The following is a 26403-nucleotide window of genomic DNA, read 5'->3' on the forward strand; positions in this document are numbered from 1 at the left end:
TGTGAGGCTGGCCACGCAGCAGCAGCAGCAGGAGATGAGAGACTTATATGCAACTCCTGCTCCTGCCAGTGCAAGAGAGGGGAGGAGGTGTTGTATCTATCAAGCAGAAATTTGGCTTATCTTTACCCAATACAATATATTAAATTGAGGTGGCTAGCAATTGGTTTGGGTTGGCCCTGGCCACCTTGTAGGGATACCTATGATTACTCCACAAACATGGCCTGTATGTTAGGGCCACACAAAGGAAGCCCCTGCTGAAGAAAAGCCATACGATGTGCCGCAGAGTGTTTGCAAAAGAACCACCTCGGGGGACACTATGTATGTGATATAAGGTTTTGTAGTCTGATGAGACCAAAGTGGACTTTTTGCTATCAATCCTAAATGATAGATGTGGCGTAAAACAACCATAGCACATCATCCAGATAACACCATCCCTACACTAAAGCATGTTGGTGGTAGCATTGTTATGGGAGTGCATTGCAGCAGGGGCAACAGTGAGGCTTGTGAAGATGAAGGTGTGGGGAGGAATGATAGTGCAAAGTCCTGGAGCAGGGTTGGCCAACTCTGGTCCTCGAGAAGCATGAACAAGCCAGGTTTTCAGGACATCCACAATACATAAGTATAAGATAATTTGCATACAATGGAGACTGTATGCAACTCTTCCATGCATATTCATTATGGATATCCTGAAAAACAGGCCTGTTTGTGGTTCTTGAGGACCAGAGTTGGCCACCCCCATACTAGAAGAAAATCTGTTCTAGCCTTGCCATAGCCCTGCGACTAGGAAGAAGATTCATCTTTCAGCAGGGCAATGATCTTAAGCAGAAAGCAAAAGCAACAATGGAGTCACTCAGTAAGAAAAAATTGAATGTCCTTGAATGGCCCAGAAAAGCCCAGACCAGAATCAAATAGAAAATCTGTTGCAAGATTTGCAGTCCACAGATAATCCCCACTCAATTTGAATTAGCTTAAACTATTTTGCCATGAAGAATAGGAAAAAACTGCATCTTCTCCAAGGGCAAGCAAGATGGCAGTCCTTACATGTGGATGACATTATCAGATAGAGCTTGGACAGAAGTTTGACTTCAAAGATTTGAGCATACCTTACTAGGTATGTGCAGCCCTGACATACCATTGCATCCTATGCAGGGCCCCTCAGTCTCATCTTTTCCATGGAGCTTTTCATGTGTGGTTTTTCTCTCTCTCTCAGCTGCTGTGGTGGAAGACTTCATTGCTTCTAGTGCTCTTAGGTAGGTTCTTCAACTGGTTCTACATTTCCTTTATTTTTTTGTGAGTCACGCAGTGCACCAGATCCAGTGCTCCGGAGCAACATCTGTTGTGTTTTGCCTCGCTATTGAGTCATTTGATTTCATCTCACTTATGTGTTTTCATTAGGGACCTCAGAAGGCGAAGATGACCAGCGCCTTCCATAAGAATCCCCTGTTCAAATGCATCATGTTTTATTTTTATTTTAAAAACTTTTTATACTAATTCTGTATAAGTTAAAGTGATGCGCAATCAGGAAGATATAAGTATACAAACAGTGCCAAAAAGTAACCCCAAATCATCCAATAATATTACAATAGTCATTATGTATTGTCCAATAATATTACAATAGTCAAAAGTGTCATCATCCTTTCTATCTAAAAATATGCATTATAGATGAAATTGAAATTTCAAGTCAGTCTTCATTTATCCATAAAAAATGGGATAACTGGGAGCTTCATAAATATATCTAGCTTGATTTTATGCTTCTAATCAGATGTTTAATTCTGTCGAGAGAGAAATAGTAAAGGAAGCCTATGTTAGATGGGTTTTCCCTGGGGGCCAACCATGTCTTGGGCTGCTCCCTGTGAGACTATGAGCTTAGAGCAAGGCTTCCCAAACCTGTCCTAGGGACCCCACAACCAGTCAGATTTTCTGGATATCCATAATGAATATGAATGAGAGAAATTTGCATATCATGAAGACTCAGTACTTGCAAATGTATCTCATGCATTTTCATTGTGATATCCTGAAAACCCGACTGGCTGTGGGGTCCCTAGGACAGGTTTGGGAAGCCCTGCCTTAAAAGATGTCATTTGTGGCTGGAACTCGTGGAGAAGCTCTTCAGGATATTTAAGCCCAGCCTTCTGACAGCAGCAGCTGAGGCACTGATGCAAGTGACCCAAGAGCTGCATCATCTATTGGCGATGCGTTGATATCAGGAAGGCATTGATACCCATCAACATTGAGCACCAGGAAGGATGGTGGAGATAGGTCTTCACCTACCTCCTCCCACCCAAAGAAAGCCGTACAAAGCTGGTAAACACTTATCCTAAATGAATCTTGGTTATTATTGTTGCAAAAGAGGGTTTCCTTTGAATCAAGTGGTGTGAAGACTTATTCAATCAAGACTTTGGTTTTCTGTTCTTAATTACTGTTGGTATATTTCTATAATTGTTCATTCATGATGAAAGTTTACAGTATGTTATTTAGATCGTGAAACAACCTCCTACTTTAATGCATTTTGATTTGTATTTTTTTACAAAGCAGAATGTGAAAAATGTACAAGGGTTTGGAAACTTTTGCAAGATACGGTAGAAGTTGGACAAAAATATTTCCCTTCTTTCTCAAGCATTCTACTTCCAGTTGCCTAGATCCTAGGATCTGCTTCTACCCAGCAGCACTAGAGCCGGAACAAAAAAAGAAAAGGATCATACTGTTAGCCATATACCTCAGTTTACTAGAAATTACAGAAATCTGTATCAATGCAGTAATTAACCATATCAAATATTATAGCTCACTAGCCTGCAGTTAAAATAACTTTAAATGTGGTAAGGGATCATTGTTCATGTACTAGCTCAATAAATGCCAAAACACTGTAAAAGAAAGGAAAAAATCTAAAAGCTAAGAGGGTAATTTTCAAAGGGTTTCCTATAGGTAAAAGTATTTTACCTGTGCAAATTGCTTGTCTAAAAATTGCCCACCTTGGATGCGGGTAAAAGTATGCCTATAGACATAAGGTTCTTACTTTTACCTGCATTGTAGTGGAGGAGTTCCTCGGGTGGTGTTAAATTGAGAAGTATACTATGTGCATAATTTCAGATAGAAAAAGGAAGCTCAGCTCACTGTGGGTACTTTATCCTTAGATAACTTTCAAAGTGAACATATGGATGTACTCTGCAGCAATGCAAGAAGTTTGAAAATTGTCCGTCATCATTATTGATTCTTGCCAAAAACAAAAATTGTGTGGTTAATTTAAAACAATGTAGCCATGTTTTGGCAAAATGCTATTTCAAAGGGGAAATGATTAGAGATGTGAATCGGAACCGGAATCTGTTCGGATTCCGGGTCCGATTTACATGTGGGTTTTTTTGCATCGGGCCCGATCGTGGTTTTGTTTATCGGCTGCGCCCGAGCCCATAAACAAAAAACCCACCCCGACCCTTTAAAACTAACCCCTTAGCTTCCCCCACCCTCCCGACCCCCCCCCCCCCCCCCCCCCCCCAAAAAAAAACAACAAAACTTTTTACAGGTACCTGGTGGTCCAGTGGGGGTCCCGGGAGCGATCTCCTGCTCCGGGCCATCCTCTCGCTCCCGGGCCATCGGCTGCCACTAATCAAAATGGCGCCGATGGCCCTTTGCCCTTACCATGTGACAGGGTATCCATGCCATTGGCCGGACCCTGTCACATGGTAGGAGCACTGGATGGCCGGCGCCGTCTTGTACTCCTACCATGTGACAGGAGCTGACCAAAAGCACCGGTAGCCCCTGTAACATAGTAAGGGCAAAGGCTATCGGCGCCATTTTGAATACTGGCAGCTGACGGTCCGAGTGCAGGAGGTCGCTCCCGGACCCCTGTTAGACTTTTGGCAAGTCTTGTGGGGGTCAGGAGGGTCCCCCAAGACTTGCCAAAAGCCCCTGGTGGTCCAGCGGGGGTCCAGGAGTGATCTCCTGCACTCGGGCCGTCAGCTGCCAGTAATCAAAATGGCGCCGATAGCCTTTGCCCTTACTATGTCACAGGGGCTACCGGTGCCATTGGTCAGCCCCTGTCACATGGTAGGAGCACAAGATGGCCCCGGCCATCCAGTTCTCCTACCATGTGACAGGATCCGGCCAATGGCACGGATATCCTGTTACATGGTAAGGGCAAAGGGCCATCGGTGCCATTTTGATTAGTGGCAGCCGACGGTCCGGGAGCGGGAGGACGGCCCGGAGCGGGAGATCGCACCCGGGACCCCCACTGGACCACCAGGTACCTGTAAAATGTTTTTGGGGGTGTCGGGAGGGTGGGGGAAGCTAAGGGGTTAGTTTTAAAGGGTCGGGGTGGGTTTAGGGGTTATTTTTGTGTGCCGTTTTTCCCGCCCTCCCCCAAAACGATAAGGGAACTCCCACGATCAATATCGTGGGGTTTTCCTATCATTTTGGGGGAGCCCCCGATTTCTGACTATTTTGAAAATATCAACGATATTTTCAATCGTCTGAAGCCCGATTCACATCCCTAGAAATGATCTTGGCCCACTCTTCATAAAAGATGGCTAACCGCCCTCCCAACAGCCGGAAGAGAAGAGTGGACCAGCCTTGTTTCATTGTGAAGACTTAGCTCCCCCGGCGCGAGTTCTTGCAGGTAGGGTTTTGACCATTCCGGAAGGATTGGAACCTGTCTGAGACCTGCCTCTGCGATGAAGAAGAGCTTTTGTTCTGTCAAAATCTCCAATTATCCCTGAAGCGTGACCAAGTCAGAAAAGATCTCTTTCCCCCATTAGATTTGTCCTCTGGGAACTTATATCCTTTGGACTCACTGAGATGTTCTACCAGCTGCTCCAGATCCCCTCCGAACAAGATCTTGCCCTTAAATGATAGGTCCCCTAACTGAGACTTCGAATAAACATCCGCAGACCCGTTTCTCAACCACAGCAGCTGCCTGGCTGAAACCACTGACGTCATGATCCTGGAAGATGTTCTAATCAAGTCATATAGGCCACTGCTGATTCCAGCCCGCTTAGTGGAGGATGCTGACGAAGAAACCCTCGTTTTCTCTGTCTGCATAAAACTGCTACATACAGCAGTCCAGATGCCCAAAGATGAGACCTCAAAAAATTATCTTGAGGTGAACCTCCAATTTTTGGTCCTGCACATCTTTCAGCATTGCAGACCCTTCCACTGAACTGATTGTCTTCTTGGTCACTATAGCGACCGATGCATCCACCTTTAGAAGTATTAAAAGCATATTTTCTCTGGTAATGGGTACAATATTTTGCTGTCCTCATCCTGATCTTCAGCCCAACTTCTTCACCGACTTGGGGAATGGAAAGGCCTTTTCCGGACCTCTCAATCCATCCATGACAGGTCCTACTCATTCCTGGTCGGACTCTTGCTGTGATACTTTAATGCCAAGTTCTGAAAGCACATGTGGAATCAAGGGCCACAATTCCTTCTTTTGAAACAACCTGATCACCTTAGGATCATCCCCTTCAGCTACCTATACCTCCTCCAGACCAGACATCTCTGGTTCGGACTCTGTAACTGGGGAATCCACCATCAGCTCTTCCGAATCTTCATAAGACATGCCATACTGGGTCAGACCAAGGGTCCATCAAGCTCAGCATCCTGTTTCCAACAGTGGCCAATCCAAGTCACAAGCACCTGGCAAATACTCAAACATTAAATAGATCCCAAGCTACTGTTCCTTATTGATTAATAGCAGTTTATGGACTTCTCCTGTAGGAACTTATCCAAACTTTTTTAAAATCAGTTACAATAACTTCCATAACCACAACCGCTGGCAATGAATTCCAGAGCTTAATTATGCGTTGAGTGAAAAAGAATTTTCTCCGATTTGTTTAAAATGAGCTACTTGCTAACTTCATGGAGTGCCCCATAGTTCTTTTATTGTCTGAGAGCGTAAATCACAGATTAGAGATGTGAATCGTGTCCTCGATCGTCTTAACGATCGATTTCGGCTGGGAGGGGGAGGGAATCGTATTGTTGCCGTTTGGGTTTTAAAAATATCGTTAAAATCGTGAGCCAACCCCCTAAAACCCACCCCCGACCCTTTAAATTAAATCCCCCACCCTCCCGAACCCCCCCCCAAATGCTTTAAATTACCTGGTGGTCCAGAACAGCGGCGGTCCAGAACGGCCCCCTCAATTGAATCCTTTTGTCTTCAGCCGGCGCCATTTTGCAAAATGGCCGCCGCAAAATGGCGGCGGCCATAGACAAAAACGATTCGACGCAGGAGGTTGTTCCGGACCCCCGCTGGACTTTTGGCAAGTCTTGTGGGGGTCAGGAGGCCCCCCCAAGCTGGCCAAAAGTTTCTGGGAGTCCAGCGGGGTTCAGGAAGCGATTTCTTGCCGCGAATCGTTTTCCGTACGGAAAATGGCGCCGGCAGGAGATCGACTGCAGGATGTCGTTCAGCGGCGGTACGGAACCCCCGCTTTTGGCCAGCTTGGGGGGGCCTCCTGACCCCCACAAGACTTGCCAAAAGTCCAGCGGGGGTCCGGAACGACCTCCTGCGTCGAATCGTTTTTGTCTATGGCCGCCGCCATTTTGCGGCGGCCATTTTGCAAAATGGCGCCGGCTGAAGACAAAAGGATTCAATTGAGGGGGCCGTTCCGGACCGCCGCCGTTCTGGACCACCGCTGGATCCCCAGGTAATTTAAAGCATTTGGGGGGGGTTCGGGAGGGTGGGTTTTAGGGGGTTTTAGTGTGCCGGTTTTCCTGCCCTCCCCCTTCCCCCGATTTACGATTTTTTAACGATAAATCGGGGGAATTGGTATTGTATCGTGGCCCTAACGATTTTTGACGATTTAAAATATATCGGACGATATTTTAAATCGTCAAAAAACGATTCACATCCCTATCACAGATTAACATTTACCTGTTCAAGTCTTTCATGTAGACCTCTATCATATCTCCCCTCAGCCTTCTCTTCTCCAAGCTGAACGGCCCTAACCTTTTTAGCCTTTTCTCAGAGGGGAGCCGTTCCATCCTCTTTATCATTTTTGTCACCCTTCTCAGGGGCGATCCGGGAAACTACAGACCGGTTAGCCTGACTTCAGTGCCAGGAAAAATAGTGGAAAGTATTCTAAACATCAAAATCACAGAACATATAAAAAGACATGGTTTAATGGAAAAAAGTCAGCATGGCTTTACCCAGGGCAAGTCTTGCCTCACAAATCTGCTTCACTTTTTTGAAGGAGTTAATAAACATGTGGATGAAGGTGAACCGGTAGATATAGTATACTTGGATTTTCAGAAGGCGTTTGACAAAGTTCCTCATGAGAGGCTTCTAGGAAAAGTAAAAAGTCATGGGATAGGTGGCGATGTCCTTTCGTGGATTGCAAACTGGCTAAAAGACAGGAAACAGAGAGTAGGATTAAATGGGCAGTTTTCTCAGTGGAAGGGAGTGGACAGTGGAGTGCCTCAGGGATCTGTATTGGGACCCTTACTTTTCAATATATTTATAAATGATCTGGAAAGAAATACGATGAGTGAGATAATCAAATTTGCAGATGACACAAAATTGTTCAGAGTAGTTAAATCACAAGCAGATTTTGATAAATTGCAGGAAGACCTTGTGAGACTGGAAAATTGGGCATCTAAATGGCAGATGAAATTTAATGTGGATAAGTGCAAGGCGATGCATATAGGGAAAAATAACCCATGCTATATTTACACAATGTTGGGTTCCATATTAGGTGCTACAACCCAAGAAAGAGATCTAGGTGTCATAGTGGATAACACATTGAAATCGTCGGTACAGTGTGCTGCGGCAGTCAAAAAAGCAAACAGAATGTTGGGAATTATTAGAAAGGGAATGGTGAATAAAACGGAAAATGTCATAATGCCTCTGTATCGCTCCATGGTGAGACCGCACCTTGAATACTGTGTACAATTCTGGTTGCCGCATCTCAAAAAAGATATAATTGTGATGGAGAAGGTACAGAGAAGGACTACCAAAATGATAAGGGGAATGGAACAACTCCCCTATGAGGAAAGACTAAAGAGGTTAGGACTTTTCAGCTTGGAAAAGAGACGACTGAGGGGGGATATGATAGAGGTGTTTAAAATCATGAGAGGTCTAGAACGGGTAGATGTGAATCGGTTATTTACTCTTTCGGATAGTAGAAAGACTAGGGGGCACTCCATGAAGTTAGCATGGGGCACATTTAAAACTAATCGGAGAAAGTTCTTTTTTACTCAACGCACAATTAAACTCTGGAATTTGTTGCCAGAGGATGTGGTTAGTGCAGTTAATATAGCTGTGTTTAAAAAAGGATTGGATAAGTTCTTGGAGGAGAAGTCCATTACCTGCTATTAAGTTCACTTAAAGAATAGCCACTGCCATTAGCAATGGTTACATGGAATAGACTTAGTTTTTGGGTACTTGCCAGGTTCTTATGGCCTGGATTGGCCACTGTTGGAAACAGGATGCTGGGCTTGATGGACCCTTGGTCTGACCCAGTATGGCATTTTCTTATGTTCTTATGTTCTGTATTTTCTCCAGTGCAACTATATCTTTTTTGAGATGAGGTGACCAGAATTATTCACAGTATTTAAGGTGCCGTCTTGCCATGGAGTGATAGAGGCATTATGACATCACCATTTTATTTGCCATTCCCTTCCTAATAATTCCTACCATTCTGTTTGCTTTTTGGACTGCCACAGCACACTGAGCTGAAGATTTCAATGTGTTATCCACTATGACACCTAGATCTCTTTCCTGGGTGGTAATCCCTAATATGGAGCCTAACATCATATAACTATAGCAAGGGTTATTTTTCCCTATATACGCATCACCTTGCACTTGTCCACATTAAATTTCATCTGCCATTTGGATGCCCAATCTTCCAGCCTCACAATCCGCTTGAGATTTAAGTAGTTTGCTTAATTTTGTTGCACTATCACAAGCACAATTGCATCATCTGTGTTAACCTTAAAATGGTCTGCTTCCTTCTTGGTCAGCAACGTGGATACAGCAAGTATCCCTGTTTTCTGTGTATGTGGGACAGCAGAGCTCGTGAGAAGCATTGGGTGCAGTCGAATTGGCCTCCAAAATCTGACCTCAAACCTGGTGATCCAAACATTCTACATGAGCCACTTGTTGACAGAAAAAACATTATATTCTCACCTCTGCACATAAAACTGGATCTCATGAAGCAATTTGTTAAAACTTTGCCAACTGAAGGAGACTGTTTCAAGTATCTCATTTTGGCTTTTCCTAGCCTGTCGTTTGAAAGGATAAAGGCCGGTGTGTTTGACAGTCCACAGATTCAGCAGCTCATTAAAGATGAACATTTCGAAATGAGTTCCCAGGTACTCTAGTGACTGGGGTGGTGTTAAGTAACTCTTTGCTAAATTCACCATCCATCCCAAAGACCTCAAACTTTATAGGACCCTCTGTACTGCCTGATGACAGATCTGATGACTGTGCTTGGATGAGTCAGTTGTCCAGATACAGGTGTACCAATACCCCTTTCCTTCTGAACACTGCTGCCAGCATAGTCACCTTGGTGAACATGTGTGGAGCCGTCGCCAATGAGCGATTGTTGTCCAAGTAGGATATTTTCATCTAGTGTTCACAAGGTGGTATCAAAGCTTGCACAGCATGGGGCTACTCAAAGTTAATTTCCTCATTACTGCAAGTGACTGAAATGGTGGTTTATACATGCCTATAATCTAGTCTCTAGCATATGCACAATAGCCTTTGAAGGACCCTGGGAAAGTAACCCTGAAATATTATAGGATGGTAATCGCCCAGAGTTCGCTAATACATTTGCTAAGTTTATTGGTTATAAGTTCTTCTGTTTAATTTTCCGGCTCTTGCAACCTTGCACTATACAATACTTTACATCCCTTACTGCAAAGTCTCCAGATCAAAAACTAGACAATTTAGTGCTATTCGTCTATGCTCTACAAATGAGCTTAGTGGACCCTGGGCAGTTGGGGCGATTCAGGACTACCAATTCCCAGGGATGGTGCTATCTACAGAGCAGTATGTTTTTTTGGTAAGATACTGAACAAGAGCATTAAGAGTTTTTAAAGCACTAGGCAGCATAAGTGGTTGCTAGATATGGCCGTAGCTAGGTTGGAGGGGTGCCCACAGCAAATGAGATGTTACTACTGTGGTCATATGGCGGGGGATTGACCATGACCCGGAGTGCATGATGTGTAGGGATGTGAATCGGGCTTCGGACGATTGAAAATATCAGACGATATTTTCAAAAGCATCAGAAATCGGGGGCTCCCGATAAGAGAACCCCACAATTTTGTTCCTGGGGTTCTCTTATCGTTTTGGGGGAGGGTGGGAAAAATGGCACACCAAAACAATCCCTAAACCCACCCCGACCCTTTAAAACTGTTCCCTTAGCTTCCCCCACCCTCCCAAACCCCCCAAAACTTTTTACAAGTACCTGGTGGTCCAGTGGGGGTCCCGTGAGCCATCTCCCGCTCTCGGGCCGTCGGCTGCCACTAATCAAAATGGCGCCAATGGCCCTTTGCCCTTACCATGTCACAGGGTATCCGTGCCATTGGCCGGCCCCTGTCACATGGTAGGAGCACTCGATGGCACCGGCCGTCCATTACTCCATCACTGATGAGGATGTGGGAACACCCCCTCACAGTGTCTCCTGTGAATAGGAAGGTGGATGTGATTTATCTTGTCCAAAAGATTCTCGGATTCAACAAGCATCAACTGCCCCACCAGTCGGTGGTAGTTGAATCTGCTCTCAAGAAGGCCAAATGGGAGGACCACAGAACAATGGCTGCTCTTGGGAGAAAGGAGTTACAGGGCACTATGCTTGTTGTCCGCATAGCAACCTACCAGCTCTAGATAACCAATATATGCGAGACATCTGGAAGCGGGTGCAGGATGTTGCTCAGCAACTGCCTCAGTGGCTGAAAGACACATTCCTGTCACTAGTGCATAAGGGTCTGGAGTGCAGAAAACATGGGGTCTGTTTGACCTATGATGTTTTCGAGACAGCATTGAGGGTTTCTGCAGCGAAATCAGTGCCTGATAGTTCGCTTGACTGTGGGCCTCTGATCTCAGACCGGAGGTGCAGGAGTGACTCGCTGATGTGCTGTATGCAGCAGATAATCTCTTTGGAGATAAGGTCACGGACACGGCGGCTCAAATGCAGGACCACCATGTAACCCTTCAGCAGCTCTCCATTGGCACTCAGGACCAGCCCTCCTCATCCAGGAGGTCATCGAGGTCTGGGCCTAGGAAATCCTTCTTCTGCCTGAGGAAGTACTACCCTCTGCCACCTCATTCCTGTCAGTCACATCAGGGCTCTCGTGGCTGTCCCAGGCAACAATGAGCCCCGATGCCCTAGTCAGTACTTCACTCAACTCCAGGGATGGGGTTTTGACTGGATCTCTGGGGACATAGCCAAGTCGCCTGTACCTGGAACAATGGACCTGCCAGTCAGGAGAAGGCTTCAGTTCTTTCCGAACCAACGGCCCAGTGTAATCTCAGACCAATGGGTTCTCTCCATCATTCACGAGGGGTACAAATTGAATCTATTGGGTACCCCACCAAATTGTCTCCTGAGCCCATTCTGGGGCCCAGTAGTGCATCAGGAAGTACTAGTAGTGGTGTGCTCCTCCCTCTTAACGGCCAGACAGGTCAAACTTGTTCCACCAGGGCAAAGGGGGCGGGGGATTTTACTCCAAGTACTTCCTGATACCAAAAAAACGGGAGGGCTTTGTCCCATTCTAGACCTGAGGGCCTTGAACAAATTACTCAAAGAGAAAAGTTAAAGATGGTTTCCCTGGGCACCTTGATCCCCTTCCTGTGAAAAGGGGACTAGCTATGCTCCCTGGATCTCAAAGACGCATACACTCACATCAAGATCTTCCCATGTCACCGGAAGTATCTGATTTGTGGTGGGACAGCAGCATTTCTAGTATTGCATTTTGTCATTTGGGCTTGCGTCAGCCCCATGTGTCTTTACAAAATGTCTAGCTGTGGTGGTGGTGCACCTTTGCAGACTTGGGAGTTCACATTTTCCCGTATCTGGATGATTGGCTGGTCATGAGCACCTCTCATTCAGGGGCCAACAGGTTGTCTCTTGTGTTCTCCAGCGTCTGCGGGATAACCAATTTTTTGCCAAACTCAAGAACTGCTCCTGCGAGCAAGAGACTGTTCCTTTCTTTGGCTACGTGTTGTCCAGCCAAGGGTTCAGGATGGACCCTCAGAAATTGAAGAGCATCCGTGACTGGCCTCAGCCTAAGGGCCTCAAGGCCCTTCAAAGATTCCTTGGCTTCACCAATTACTATCGCTCTTTTATCCATTATTCTATCCTGACCGTGCACTCACGGCTATGACTCGCAAGGGGGCCAACCCTTCTCAGTGGTCGCCTGAAGACATGACAGCCTTCCAGGACCTTAAAGCCACTTTTCTCAAGGAATCATGTCTCTGCCATCCGGACCCTACGTGGCCATTTGTTGGCGTAGGAGCCGTTCTGAGCCAATACTCAATTACCCATACTTTACACCCGTGTTCTTTTTTTTTCCCTTCTCTTCGGTGGAACATAACTACACCATTGGGGATAAAGAATTGCTGGCCATCAACCTGGCCTTTGAGGAATGGCTACCTTGGCTCGAGGGAGCCCAACACCAGATCACAGTATACATGGATCACAAAAACCTCGAGTATTTACATCATGCTCAATGTTTAAACCATCGCCAGGCCCGTTGGGCCCTCTTCGTTACCCGATTCAATTTTCTGCTGCATTACTGTCCAGCCAATAAAAATGGCTGTGCTGATGCTCTCTCCAGAACCTTCTTCGCAGAGGATGTACCCGATACCCCGCGGCACATAATAGACCCTGCCAAGTTTATCCTGTCCGCCACCTTTCCAGTCCCACCAGGGAAGATGGTGGTCCCTCACCCACTATGATGGAGGGTTCTTTGATGGGCTCACGACTCCTTGATCTCGGGACATCCAGGCCAATCCAGAACTCTCTCTAGACTCCAGCGGTATTATTGGTGGCCCACGATAAGAAAGGACACACAAGCTTACATAGAGTCCTGTCCCACGTGTGCCTGTCATAAGCCTCCCCATTCCGAGTGAACCATGGTCCCATATCGCGATGGACTTTATTGTGGATCTGCCTGTCTCCAATGGCAACAACACCATATGGGTCACCGTCGACCGTTTTTCTAAAATGGCCCACTTTGTGGCTCTACCTGGTCTCCCTTCTGCACCACAGCTTGCTAAGCTGTTCATCCGGCATGTCTTCCGGCTTCTCGGTTTCCCCAAGCATATCCTCTCGGACCGTGGAGTTCAATTCACTGCATGCTTCTGGAAATCTCTCTGCAAGAAATTTGACTTACCATCTCCAAGCCAATGGGCAATCTGAGAGGACTAATAGAACCTTAAAGCAATTCCTGCGGCCCTACGTGAGCTTACTACAGGATGATTGGGCCGACCTTCCATGGGCAGAATTTGCTCTAAACTCTAAACAGTCTGCTTCCACCGGCTCGTCTCCTTTCCAGGTGGTCTATGCATGCCAGCCTTTGCCACCACTTCCTCGTCCTCTGTCCATGGCCTCACCAGCAGCACAATCAACCGCTCAAGAATTGCATCAATTGAGACACAAAATCCAACAGTTGCTCAAGCACGCTGCCCAGAGACTCAAACTGCCTTCGGCTCGCTTCGCTCCCAGGCATATTGGCCCCTTTCCTGTGCTCCGCCGTCTGGGTCCAGTTACGTACAAACTCCAGCTGCCTTCCTCACTTAAGATTTACAACGCCTTCCACGTTTCTCTACTAAAACCTTTGGTGCTCTCCGGATACTTTATTAAAAAAAACAAAAAAAAAACACCAGAGCATCAACCACTGTCCTCGGAAGCAGACATCACATATCAAGTCCGAGATGTCCTAGACGTTAGAAAACGTGGTAGAAAGTGGGAATATCTTCTGTCATGGGGAAGGCTTTGGGCCCGAGGAGAACAGTTGGGAACCTGCTGCCAGTATCCTAGACAAAGACCTCATCCGGCAGTTCCATGCCAAGCATCCTCGCAAACCCAAACCCCTGGGAGGGGGGCCTTAAGAGGGGGGGGGGGTACTGTTATGACCATCGGTCGCAGATGGCTGCGACCATGTCTACTTACATCTTGTACTGCCCTGCTTCCCTCTCTGGGTCTGCTCGCGGCTGGGGCTAGCCTCCACTGCCACATATCTCCTGGTTCCTCGTGGCGACTGGGATGCCGCTGCCATCCACGCCGGCTCTGGGCCTTCCTAGGTGCGCGTGCACGCCACCGGGCCTTCTTTTGAAGTTGCTACGGTGGGAATCTATGGGGCATCCCTGACTGACATCCCTGGGTCAGGTTTCTTAAGCACCGCCTTCGCCCCCTACTAGCAACGAGTTCCATCGCTATTCTACTAGCTCCTGTCTCCTTGGACCTGTGGTGACCGTCCCAGACCCTTCTTGGACTCTGGACACTGGCTCAGGTACCCGCTCCTTGGGGCTTGTGTGCGCTATCTCCAGAGACCCAGTCTCCTGGCTTCCCCCGCTCCTCGGGCTAACCCTGCGCCTCCCAGGAGTCCTACTCGCTGGTTTCCCGCTCTTCGGAGTTGCCTGTGGGAAACTCTCACCATTTGGGAGACTTATCTCCACCCTTCCCTGCTCCTTGGGGCAGTGCTCACGTTCTACTCCAAAGACTGTCCAGGCTATCCTGCTTTTCAGGGTTGCCTATATCATTACCTGGGGACCAGACTCTGGCTTCCCCGCTCCGCGGGTTAGCCTACGGCATCTCATCTGTACCTTCCTCGCTACGCAGCTCCACCCCTCGAGGTTGCCTCTGCAGTATACCTCCCACTCTTCCTACCTCGCGCTTCCCACTCCTCTGGCCTGCCTAGTGCCACCCTCTCGGAAGTCTCCACCCAGTTACTATTCTCCTCTCCAACCTGCTTACTGTGGAGTTCTTCACTGTTGTGTCACTCACCCGCTCCTCGGGGCCTCCCCACAGATTCTCTCCCAGAGCTCCAGCTGTACCTGACTTCGCCTCCCAATGGTGTAGACCTCTGGGGCTCCTCCCCACAAGCAGTACCAACTCTCACCTGGGGCCAAGGATCCATGAAACCCACAAACCATAATGTATTGCCTCTGTATTGCTCCATAGTGAGACCACACCTTGAGTACTGAGAGTAATTCTGGTCACTGTATCTCAAGAAAGATATAGTTGCTGTGCAGAAGGTTGAGAGAAGGGTGACCAAAATGGTAAAGGAGATGAAATAGTTCCCCTATGAGGAAAGGCTAAAGAGGTTAGGGCTGTTCAGCTTGGAGAAAAGACTGCTGAAGGAGGATATGATAGAGGTCTATAAAATCATGAGAGATCTAGAACGGGTAAATGTGAATCAGTTATTTACTCTTTTGCATAATAGAAGGACTAGAGGGCATTCCATGAAGTTAGCAAGTAGCACATTTAAAACCAATCATAGAAAATTCTTTTTCACTCAACACACAATTAAGCTCTGGAATTTGTTGCCAGAAGATGTGGTTAGGGCAGTTAGTGTAGCTGGGTTTAAAAAAGGTTTGGATAAGTTCTTAGAGGAGAAGTCTATTAGCTACTATTAATCAAGTTGACTTAGGGAATAGCTACTGCTTTTACTGGCATTGGTAGCATGGGATCTACTTAATGTTTTGGGTACTTACCAGGTGCTTGTGGCCTGGATTGGACACTGTTGGAAATGGGATGCTAGGCTTGATGGACCCTTGGTCTGATCCAGTGTGGCAACTTCTTATGTTCTTAGGGCCATGTAACTGGCCGGAACAGAGAATGTGACAGCGAACAGACTGAATCGTGCCTTCAGCCCTCACAATTGGATCTTCCACCTCTGGGGAAGCCCGGATGTGGAAGTGCCTTCAAAGAAGGTGGCTCCTCAGTTCTGCTCCCCTGTACAAGACATGCAGATGCCTTTGCCCACCATTAGGGTGAGAATCTCCTGTTTGAGTATTCTCTAGCTCCACTAGTAGTGGAAATTTTCTTGAAGCTTTGTGAGGACAGAGGAACTATGATACTCATATCCCCTCATTGGCAGAGACAGGTCTGGTTTCTACTCCTCATTCAGGATCGAGGCAGGTTGTGCCATCCCAACCTACAGACCCTGTCACTCACAGCCTGGATGTTGAGAGGTTGATATTGCAACCACTCGATCTCTCAGGAAATTTGTCTTTGGTCCTGGTGGCTTCCAGAAAGCCTGCCACTAGAAAGTCCTATGGATTAACGTGGAGGAGGTTTTCCATGTGGCATGAACAGAAGGATCTAGATCCTTTCTTCTACTCCACCCAAAAACTGACTACCTTCTACACCTATTGGAAGCTGGCTTGAAGACCAACTCTATTAGAGTACATGTGAGAGCAACTGGCGCATATCACTGTGGTGTCGATGTATGCCCATCTCTGTACAGCCTATAGTTGTATGTTTCATGTAGGGCCTGCTTCAGTTGAAGCCTCCCCTAAGGTGTCCCACTGTATCTTGGTATCTCAACGTACCTGACCTGGAAGGTTGTATTTTTGGTGGCAGCCACTTCAGCACACACAATCAGCGAGTTCCACGCCTTAGTGACTTATCTACCTTACACTAAGTGTTATGTCCACTGGCTGTGGCTACCAGTGGCTGGTTCAACTCACCTCATGTCTGGCTTGGCCCTTTTCTCCCGGTGCTCTCGCGGCCGCAGCCAGCCACTGCCACCGTGTCCCTCCTGGCTTTCTGTGCTCCACGTGGTGGCTAGGACACCGCCGACCAGCGTTCCGACCTGGGCCTCCCTAGGCGCGCCATTTGTCCTTCCTTTAAAGGGCCAATGGTGGGAACTTCAGGCTTGTCCGCAACTGATGACATTACCGGCCCGGGATATTTAAGGACTACCTCTTTCCACCACTAACCGACTTGGCAACAAGTTCCCTGGTTCCTAGCTGGTGCTTGCTTCAGTACTCCGGATCTGTTGTTCCTGTTCTACGGATCTATGCTCTTCTTGTTGGAATCCTGCTACTGCGCTCCCGTTCCTCGGGGCCTTGCTCAGCGCTTCTACATCTGGGACTCTGCCTTGGCGCTCCCACTCCTCGGGGCGTGCTTCAGCGCTTCTACCTCTGGGACCCTGCCTCGGCGCTCCCACTCCTCGGGGTCTGCTTCAGCACTTCTTCATCCAGGACCCTGTCTCGGCGCTCCCACTCCTCGGGGCTTGCTTCAGCGCTTCTATATCTGGATCCTGCCACGCGCTCCCACTCCTCGGGACCTGGCTCAGCACCTCTACTTCAGGGATCCTGTCTCTGTGCTACTGCTCCTCGGGACCTGGCTCAGCGCTGCTACATCACGAGACGCTGTCTCTACACTCCTGCTCAGGATCTGTCTCAGTGCTGCTACATTACAGGACTGTGTCTCTGTGCCCCCGCTCCTCGGGGCATCCCTCAGCACTTCTACATCACAGGTTCCTGCTATTGCGCTGCCGCACCGCGGGCAGTGCCTCAGCGCTTCTACTCTACTAGAATCTGCTACAGCGGATTCCCCGCTCTAGCCCTGCTTCAGCATACCACTATACAGGCCTCTGCTCCTGCCCTTCCTCTCCTCAAGGCCAGTCCTATGTGGTCCTGTTCTGCTATCTCTGGAAATGCTGTAGTATCTCATCCCTTGAGGCCTTCTCTCTCTCTTCCCTCGAGGGTACCTCAACCTTGGACTGAGTCTGACCTCTCTGACACTCCCTGCTTCCAGCCACCTGTTCCCTCCTGGACCAGCCACACAGAGGTTCTCCTAAGACCAGCCGAACCCGGCACCCAAGGGCTCAACATGCAGGGAATGAGGGCCAGTACTGGCCAGGTTCCTGTCTGCCTCTGCTCCTGGCCAGCCTCCCAATGGTGAGGACCTGCGGGGCTTAACCTCGCAGGTAGTGCAACTCCACCTCGGGGCAAGAGTCCACAATTCCTAACAACTAAGTTTTTTTCATGACAGGATGGTTTTATGTACGCATCCTAAGTTCCTGCCTAATGTGAGGTTGGACTTCCTTATTAACTAGTCCATCGTCCAGGCCCCATTTGCACTAAGGTGATCAAGCCCTGCACAGTTTGGACTGCAAAAGAGCCTTAGCCTTTTATATGAAGTGGACATAAGCCATAAGACAGTCCACCCAACTTTTTGATTCTTTTGATAGGAATAAGTTGGGTATCGACATTACCAAGCAGACGCTTTTTAATTGGTTAGCAGACTGCATCTCCTTCTGTAATGCCCAGGCGGGACTGCATTTTGGGGGCCATGTCAAGGTTCACTCTGTTTGAGCCATAGCAGCATCTGTGGCCCACTTGTGAGCAGTTCCCATGGAGGAGATCTACAGAGCTGCCTCATGGAGGTCTCGCCACACATTCACATCACATTATTGTTTGAATAGGAATGGCCAACGCGACAGCAGGTTTGGCTAATCTATCCTTCGGAATTTGTTTGAGGTGTAGAACTGTTTCCGCCTAGGGCCTGTTGTTTTTGTTCAGGCTGCCCACTCCTTTCTTTACCAACAAAAGTGGTTCTTGTGCCTGTTGGCACTTATTGTGGTGTTTTGGGGGGTTTTTTGGCCCCCTTTTTCTGCTGGGGGGCAGCTTGTAGCAAGGGATTCATCCATGTGTGAGGACTGCCATCTTGCTTGTCCTCGTAGAAAGCAGAGTTGCTTACCTGTAATAGGTGTTCTCCAGGGACAGCAGGATGCCAGTCCTCATGAAACTTGCCTGCCACATCACAGAGTTGGGTTTCCACTACGTGGTTTTTTTTTCTCTATTATTTTATTCTCTTGAATTCTATGTTATAAGACTGAGGGGACCACATTTATTTATTTATTTGTTTGTTTGAGTTTTAAATACCGTCATTCGGTAGAGCCATCATAACTGTTTACAAAAATATACATTTTTCTTAGCAGTTGTGTAACAGAAAAAACAATGTGAACATTATACATTTTCTTAGCAGTTGTGCAACAGTAAAAAAAAACAATTTGAACAATATCAGAAATAAGGATATCAAGTCCAGAGAGCATTATTAGGTTGGATGAGTTCAGAGTGAAGAGAATGTATTAAGAGGTTTACAACTGAGAGTTCAGTTGAACACATGGTATACTGCATGTGTGAGCATGCTTAATGAGGCTCAGTCAAAGTTCTAGAAACCCTGACATATGTTTTCTATGCCGGGCTCCATCTGATAAGAGAACTGACATCTTGCTGTCCTCAGAGAACACCTGTTACAGGTAAGCAACTCTGCTTTATTATTATTTAGAAACGTAGAATATATTAGTTTCCTATTTTAGTGGTTTGGAATCGCTAAAGAATGTTAGTATGTGAAACAATGAAGCATGAGGAAACATGGTGTTCTAGCTGTACATCAGCATGCCTTGTGTTGTTTGCTTATCTTATAATCGGTTGGGTGTGGGGATGCTGAACAGGGCTTGCTGTAATTATTTACAGAAACTGCTCTTTTCAGTGTTCCATTTATCATTAAAAGACATAGTGAAAATGGGGGGGGGGGGGCAGGGCCGGTGCAAGGGTACTGGGCGCCCCAGGCGACCCTTGCGCTGCCCCCCCCCCGGGCGTGCCCCCCCTACCTGTTTCGGCGCTGTGAAGCACACAGTCTCTATTTCTCTTTGCCGTGAGCAGGATAGGCCCTGCTTGCGGCACAATGTGGCTGCTCTTCGGCGCCCCCTAGGGCTCGGTGCCCTAGGCAACCGCCGAAGTTCACCTAATGGAAGCGCCGGCCATGGGGGGGTGGCTAGTAAGCAGCACACAAGATTGCCACCTAAGAACTTACTCCCTGAGTTCTCTAAAATATTGTATTTTCTATCCTATATTAGATTTTCCACCCTAAGAGCTTTTGACGAAGATCATGGTAACAAACAAATCAAGTAGATTCTTCTTTGAGAATCCAGCAAGCAGTGAGATGCATAAAACAAGCTCCAACATCCCCAGCAAACAGGCCGATTCAGTAAAACGCGCGGGAGAGCCAGCGCCCCGAGGCGAGCGCCCGCTCTCCCAACGCGTGCCCAGGCCACTCAATTCAGTATGCAAATGAGGGCCCGCGGTAAAAAGGAGGTGCTAGGGACACTAGCGCGTCCCTAGCGCCTCCTTATTGGCAGAAGCGGCGGCTATCAGCGGGTTTGGCAGCCAATGCTTAATTTTACTGGCGACGGTTGTCGAATCGGATGACAGCCACGGGTTCGGAACATGGACGCCGGCAAAATTGAGCGTCCATCTTCCAACCCACGGGCCATGGGCAGATTTTTTTATTTTTGGGGCCTCCGACTTAATATATCTATGATATTAGGACGGAGGGTGTACAGAAAAGCAGTTGTTTCTGCTTTTCTGTACACTTTCCTGGTGCCGGCCGAAATTAACTCCTGCCTCTGGGCAGGCATTAATTTCTGAGAGTAAAATGTGCGGCTTGGCTACACATTTTACTTTCTGTATCGCACGGGGCTAATAGGTTCATCAACTTGCATTTGCATGCTGCGGGTGCTATTAGTTTCGGGGGGGGGGGGGGGGGGGTGGCTGCGCGTTTTCCACGTGCTATTACCCCTTACTGTTGAAAACGCACGTCCAAACGGGGGCTAACAGTGCGCTCGGCCTGAGCGCACCGTACTGAATCGGCCTGCAAAATAGTAGTGGGAAAGGAGTCTGAGATTTCCTTATGGTCTATTATGTCTGAAATGCTGCAAGTTAAAGAAATGCTGAAAGACAATTCAGCTAAGCTGGCAGAAACTGGATTTGATATTTGAGATCTAAAGAGCAAGTTTGCTGATATGCAATTGCAAATGGGCACTCTGGAACAGGACACTCTGATAAACAAGGAAAAGATAATGGAACTTCAACAAAAGTAAACAAGATTCAGTTGTTAGAAAGGATCTTAGAGGACTTAAAATCATTGAAGCAGGCAAAACGACATCCATGATCTTGGCATTGCTGAACACACACAAGCAGGGGCAGTTCTAACATGAGGCAAAGTGAGGTATCCACTTCAGGCAACAAAATTTTGGAAGCAACAAAAAGTGCATTCCAAAAACACACGGTGGCTGTCTCACCTTGCTACAAACATGATTACTGAAGTGCCCACAGGGTTGTGGCAGACCCATTCAATTATGGCCTGAAGAAAAGAGGCCCAGTGGGGCTGCGGCAGAACCCATCCTGCTGCAGCCCAAAGAAAGAGGAGGGCCAACTGGGCACAGTGTGTAAGGGGAGGCCATGAGAGTGCATGTGTGTATGCGCGATTGTTGGAAAGCTTGTATGCATGTGTGTGAGCATGTGTGAGAGCCTGTTTGCATGTGTAAATGTGCATGAGTCAGCGTCTGAACACATGCATTTGTGTGTGAGTGCCTGTGAGTGTGAGACTGTATGTGTGTGTGTAAAAATGAGAGCCTATATGAATGTGTGAATGAGAGCCTTTATGCATGTGTGAATGAGTGAGAACCTACATTACATTCATGTGTGAGTTGTATGTGTGTGCATGTGTGAGATGGCCTGTATGCATATGTGACTCTGTGTGTGAGCGGAACCTGTATGTATGTGTGGGTGAGTGTTTGAGAGAGCCTAAATGCAGTAAGTGTGTGGTTTGGGAGTTTGAGAGCCTGTATATATGTGTGAGTGTGTGTGAAAGCCTGGTTGTATGTGTGTGTGTGTGAGAGAGAGAGAGGATTAAGTCTGAATTAATGACAGGAAGAGGGACAGTAAGTAAATCCATGGCTCTAGCACTAAACTTACAAAAGGGAGAAACTTTGACAAACTGAGGAAAATAGACAAAAAAAAAGTGTAGCTTCAAAGGTAAAGTGTGTGCAACAGGCGTGGACATTGTTTAAAAATACTATCCTAGAAGCACAGACTAGATAAAAGGAAGGCCAAATGATTGTCGGTATGGTTAAAAAGGTGAATTGAAAAAGGATATTTTAGCCAAAAGATCTTCATTCAAAAACTGGAAGAAGGATCCATCAGAGGAAAATAGGATAATGCATAAGCATTGGCAAGTTAAATATAAGACACTGATAAGATAAGCTATGAGAGAATTTGAAAAGAATGTAGCTGTAGAGACAAAAACTCTTAAAAACCTTTTAAAAAAGAATCTGAATTAGAAAGCCTGAGAGCAAGTCAGTTGGACTGTTAGTTGAGCGAGGGGGTTAAAGGGGCACTTAGAGAAGATAAGGCCATTGCAGAAAGACTAAATGAATTCTTTGCTTCGGTATTTACTGAAAAGGATGTTGGGGAGATACCCGTTCTGGAGATGGTTTTCAAGGATGATGATTCAGATGAACTGAACCAAATTATGGTGAACCTGGAAGATATAGTAGGCCAGGTTGACAAACTGAAGAGTAGTAAATCACCTGGACTGGATTGTATACACCCCAGGGTTCTGAAAGAACTCAAAAATGAAATTTCAGACCTATTAGTAAAAATTTGTAACCTAACATTAAAATTGCCATTGCATCTGAAGACTGGAGGGTGACTAATGTAACCCCAATATTTAAAAAGGGCTCCAGGGGAGATCTGGGAAGCTATAGACCAGTGAGCCTGACTTTAGTGCCAGGAAAAATTGTGGAAACTGTTAAGAATAAAATCACAGAACATTTAGACATGGTTTAATTGGACACAGCTGGCATGGATTTACCCAAGGGAAGTCTTGCCTCACAAATCTCCAACATTTTTATGAAGGGGTGAATAAAAATGTGGACAAAGGTGAAATGGTAGATGTGGTGTATTTGAATTTTCAGAAGGCGCTGGACAAAGTCCCTCATTAGAGGCTTCTAAGAAAACTAAAAAGTCATGGAACAGGAGGCATTGTCCTTTTGTGGATTGCAAAGTGGTTAAAAGATAGGAAACAGACAGCAGGATTAAATGGTCTGTTTTCACAGTGGAAATGGTAAACAGTGGAGTGCCTCAGGATTCAATACTAGGACAGGTGCTTTTTAACATATTCATAAATGATCTGGCAAGGGGCACGATGAGTAAGGTGCTTAAATTTGTGAATGATAAACTGCAGGGGGACCATATGAAGCTGTAAGATTGGGTGTCCAAATGGCAAATGAAATTTAATGTGGAAAAAGCAAGGGGATGTATATAGGGAAAAATAACCATTACTATAGTTACACAATGTTAGGCTCCATATTAGGAATTATCACCCAGGAAAGAAATCTAGGCATCATAGTGGATAATACATTGAAATCGTCGGCTCAGGGTGCTGTGTTGGTCAAAAAAGCAAACAGAATGTTAGGAATTATTAGGACGGGAATGGCAAATAATATGGTGGATGTCATAATGCCTCTGTATTGCTCCATGATGAGACTGCACCTTAAACTGTGTGCAGTTCTGGTCACTGCATCTCAAAAAAGAAATAATTGCACTGGAGAAAGTAAAGAGAAGTTCGACCAAAATGATAAAGGGATGGAATGGTTCCCCTGTGAGGAAAGGCTAAAGAGGTTAGGGCTGTTCGGCTTGGAGAAGAGAAGGCTGAGGCAGGATATGACAGAGGTCTGCAAAATCATGAAAGGACTTGAATGGGTAAATGTGAATTGGTTATTTACTCTTTTGGATAATACAAGGACTAGGGGGCACTCCATGAAGTTAGCAAATAGCTCATTTAAAAGAAATCGGAGAAAATTCTTTTTCACTCAGGGATAGATTTTATAATTTTGCGCGAGCGCGTACTTTTGTTCGCGCACCAGGCGCGAACAAAAGTACGCTGGATTTTATAAGATACGCGCGTATCTTATAAAATCTGGGGTCGGCGCGTGCAAGGGGGTGCACATTTGTGCAACCTGCGCGCGCCGAGCCTGGCGCGCGCTGCCTGTTCCCTCCAAGGCCACTCCGAAATCAGAGAGGCCTCGGAGGGAACTTTCTTTCCACCCACCCCGCACCTTCCCCTCCTTAACCCACCCCCCCAGCCCTATCTAAACCCCCCCCCCTACCTTTTGTTGGCAGATTTACGCCTGCTGAAAGCAGACGTAAATCTGCGCGCCAGTGGGCTGCTGGCGCGACATCACCCGACCCAGGGGCTGGTCTGGAGGCCTCGACCACACCCCCGGGCTGGCACCACGCCCCCGGTCCTGCCCCGAACCGCCCCCTGATCCCGGACACGCCCCCTCCCCCGCCTCTTTTACGAAGCCCTGGGACTTACGCTTGTCCCGGGGCTGTGCGCTCGCCGGCAGCCTATGCAAAATAGGCGCGCGAGGGCCCTGCGTGCGTAAATCCGGCCGGATTTACGCGCGCAGGGCATTTAAAATCCGGCCCTCAATGAATAATTAAGCTCTGGAATTCATTGCCAGAAGATGTGGTTATGGCAGTTAATGTAACTGGGTTTAAAAAAGGTTTGGATAACTTCCTAGAGCAGAAGTCCATAAATTGCTATTAATCAATAAGGATTAATAGCTTGGTATCTATTCATTTAATGTTTGGGTACCTGCCAGGTACTTGTAACTTGGTTGGCCACTGTTGGACACAGGATACCAGACTTGATGGACTCTTGGCCTGACCCAATATGGCATAACTTATGTTCTCTCCTCCAATCCACGACAATCTCAGGGAGACTGGAAATCAAAAGATCTCAAGTATAGACAGCAGGAGATATTTTTTTTAATTCTTATTAGATTTAACTATTGAGTGTTATTTGAATGTTGTTTTGAAATATTTTATTGCTTTTTGAGAACTTTAAAAAAAAAGTTTAATTATTGAATGATGTCTTATTCATCAGCTGTTTGGAAATATTTATTCTTTCTTTTAGCAGTTTTACTATTATGATTGATATGTTATATTTCTTGATTTTATGATTGTTTTATGAAGAATGATGGTGTTCTGTTTTCCATTGTTGCACTATATACAGTCTGGCTTCTTGAAGTTTGCAGTTCAGTTTTTGTCTGCACATTTCTTTTTATACTTTATTCTGTATTTGGTGTCAATCCCTCTATGTTCTGCATTTGTGACTGCGTATGCGCCCCAAAGTTTTGAAGTTGGGAAGATTTTTTTTTTTTTCAAAAATCTGTTTATTGGAAAGGCACAATTTGGACATAACAAGAAAACAGATGAGCAATGATTTCAAAGGGGTATTACAAGACATAAGCAATATTAAAGGCAAAAGTGAGTTAACAGTGCCATATCCATTTTTCTAAGTAGTATACAAATGAGAACAAAACAAATATGTAAACATTCTAAAGTAGAATGTCATCCCCTCTTCAATCCTACAAGCATGCACTCATCACCTATTTCCATCATTCACACCCCATTCTCCCCTCATGCATTCCTCAGACAGCTAACAGTAATGGTCATGACCAGGACACTGTATACCTTAATTCATCCAGAGTTTTCTTCCTATTTTCTGTCAGCAGAGTGTGGAATTTTTGCCAGGCTTCAATCCAGTCTGTATGTACCTCGTGTAGAGAAAAGTGCACATCCTTAGTTTCATATGCATTATGAAAGACATGCGTTCCTGTTACAATGCAATGGAAGATGCAGACTCCTCCACCCAATAGTGTAATACACATTTATGTGCCAGCAAGAGACTCACTTTCACAAAACATTTATGGCCATACGAAAAAGAAAGTTTGGTAATGGTACTAGCATACAAATCACCCAGAAGCAAGACATCTCCTTGAAATGGTAAGTTAATTCCTGCACATTGGTTTAAAACAGATATTACATTCCTCCAAAAACGACATTTTTTATGCGCGCTACTCTCCATATGCTATTTGTGACAAAGGTCAATATCTGATAACCCCATCCTTTAACGCTTAGGATTATCTATGAATGGTGTAAAATTGTGTATTGCAGTTCCCCAAGGCTATCGACAGAGAGCTTATGAGCTGCAAGAAACAAATTTTTAATCTTTGCAGGGCTCATTTGTGTTCCTAACTGTTTTTGCCAGTAGTGGGCCAGAAGCTCTAATTCTTCGACTTGAAAGCTGCTTTTGCAAAAAAGCATACCATCTCGAAACCGAGGTTCTCCCCTCTCCTATAATTTCCATTTCATCAGATATCTTTATTTCTTATAGAATCTGAGGTTGTTTGAGACCTAAGAAATACAAATTATTATGTTTGAAGATCTTAATCATACCTGATGTTAACAAAGTGACTGTGCAACAGCGAAAATAATTTTTCTCAATGAGTCAGCTGAAAGCTCTAAATGCTTGTTATCGTCATTTTTTTTTTTTTTTTACCCAGCGAGGATGAGGGTCACCGAGAATATGACGAAAACCTTTGAAGATCCAGCAGCGTTACCTGGAGCCTCGATGGCAATCAAATGAGCCTGATTCAATCTTAACCCCTGAGCTCTCTTCATCTGTGGAATTTCTAAGACTGGCTTGGATTTGCCTTGCAGAGATCTAATTTGATACTTTCTTCGCAGTATTTGTTTATGGAGGTGTTTGGTAGTCCGGCTGTGTTGCTATCGCTGGCGTTAATGTCTGTGCAATAAAG

General features: G+C 46.3%; 1 long non-coding RNA gene across 1 annotated transcript; it reads right to left on the minus strand.

The window, feature by feature from the left end:
• Positions 1 to 2070: 2070 nt before the first annotated feature.
• LOC115089917 lies at positions 2071 to 26377 on the minus strand. The gene is made up of 3 exons (XR_003856272.1): positions 26042 to 26377; positions 25277 to 25359; positions 2071 to 2668 (listed from the first exon to the last, which is right to left on the minus strand). It is a non-coding gene; the product is annotated as an uncharacterized LOC115089917 (long non-coding RNA).
• Positions 26378 to 26403: the final 26 nt, after the last annotated feature.

This window comes from Rhinatrema bivittatum, chromosome 1 (assembly GCF_901001135.1).
Source record: "Rhinatrema bivittatum chromosome 1, aRhiBiv1.1, whole genome shotgun sequence".
In the NCBI taxonomy this organism is placed as follows: Eukaryota; Metazoa; Chordata; class Amphibia; order Gymnophiona; family Rhinatrematidae; genus Rhinatrema; species Rhinatrema bivittatum.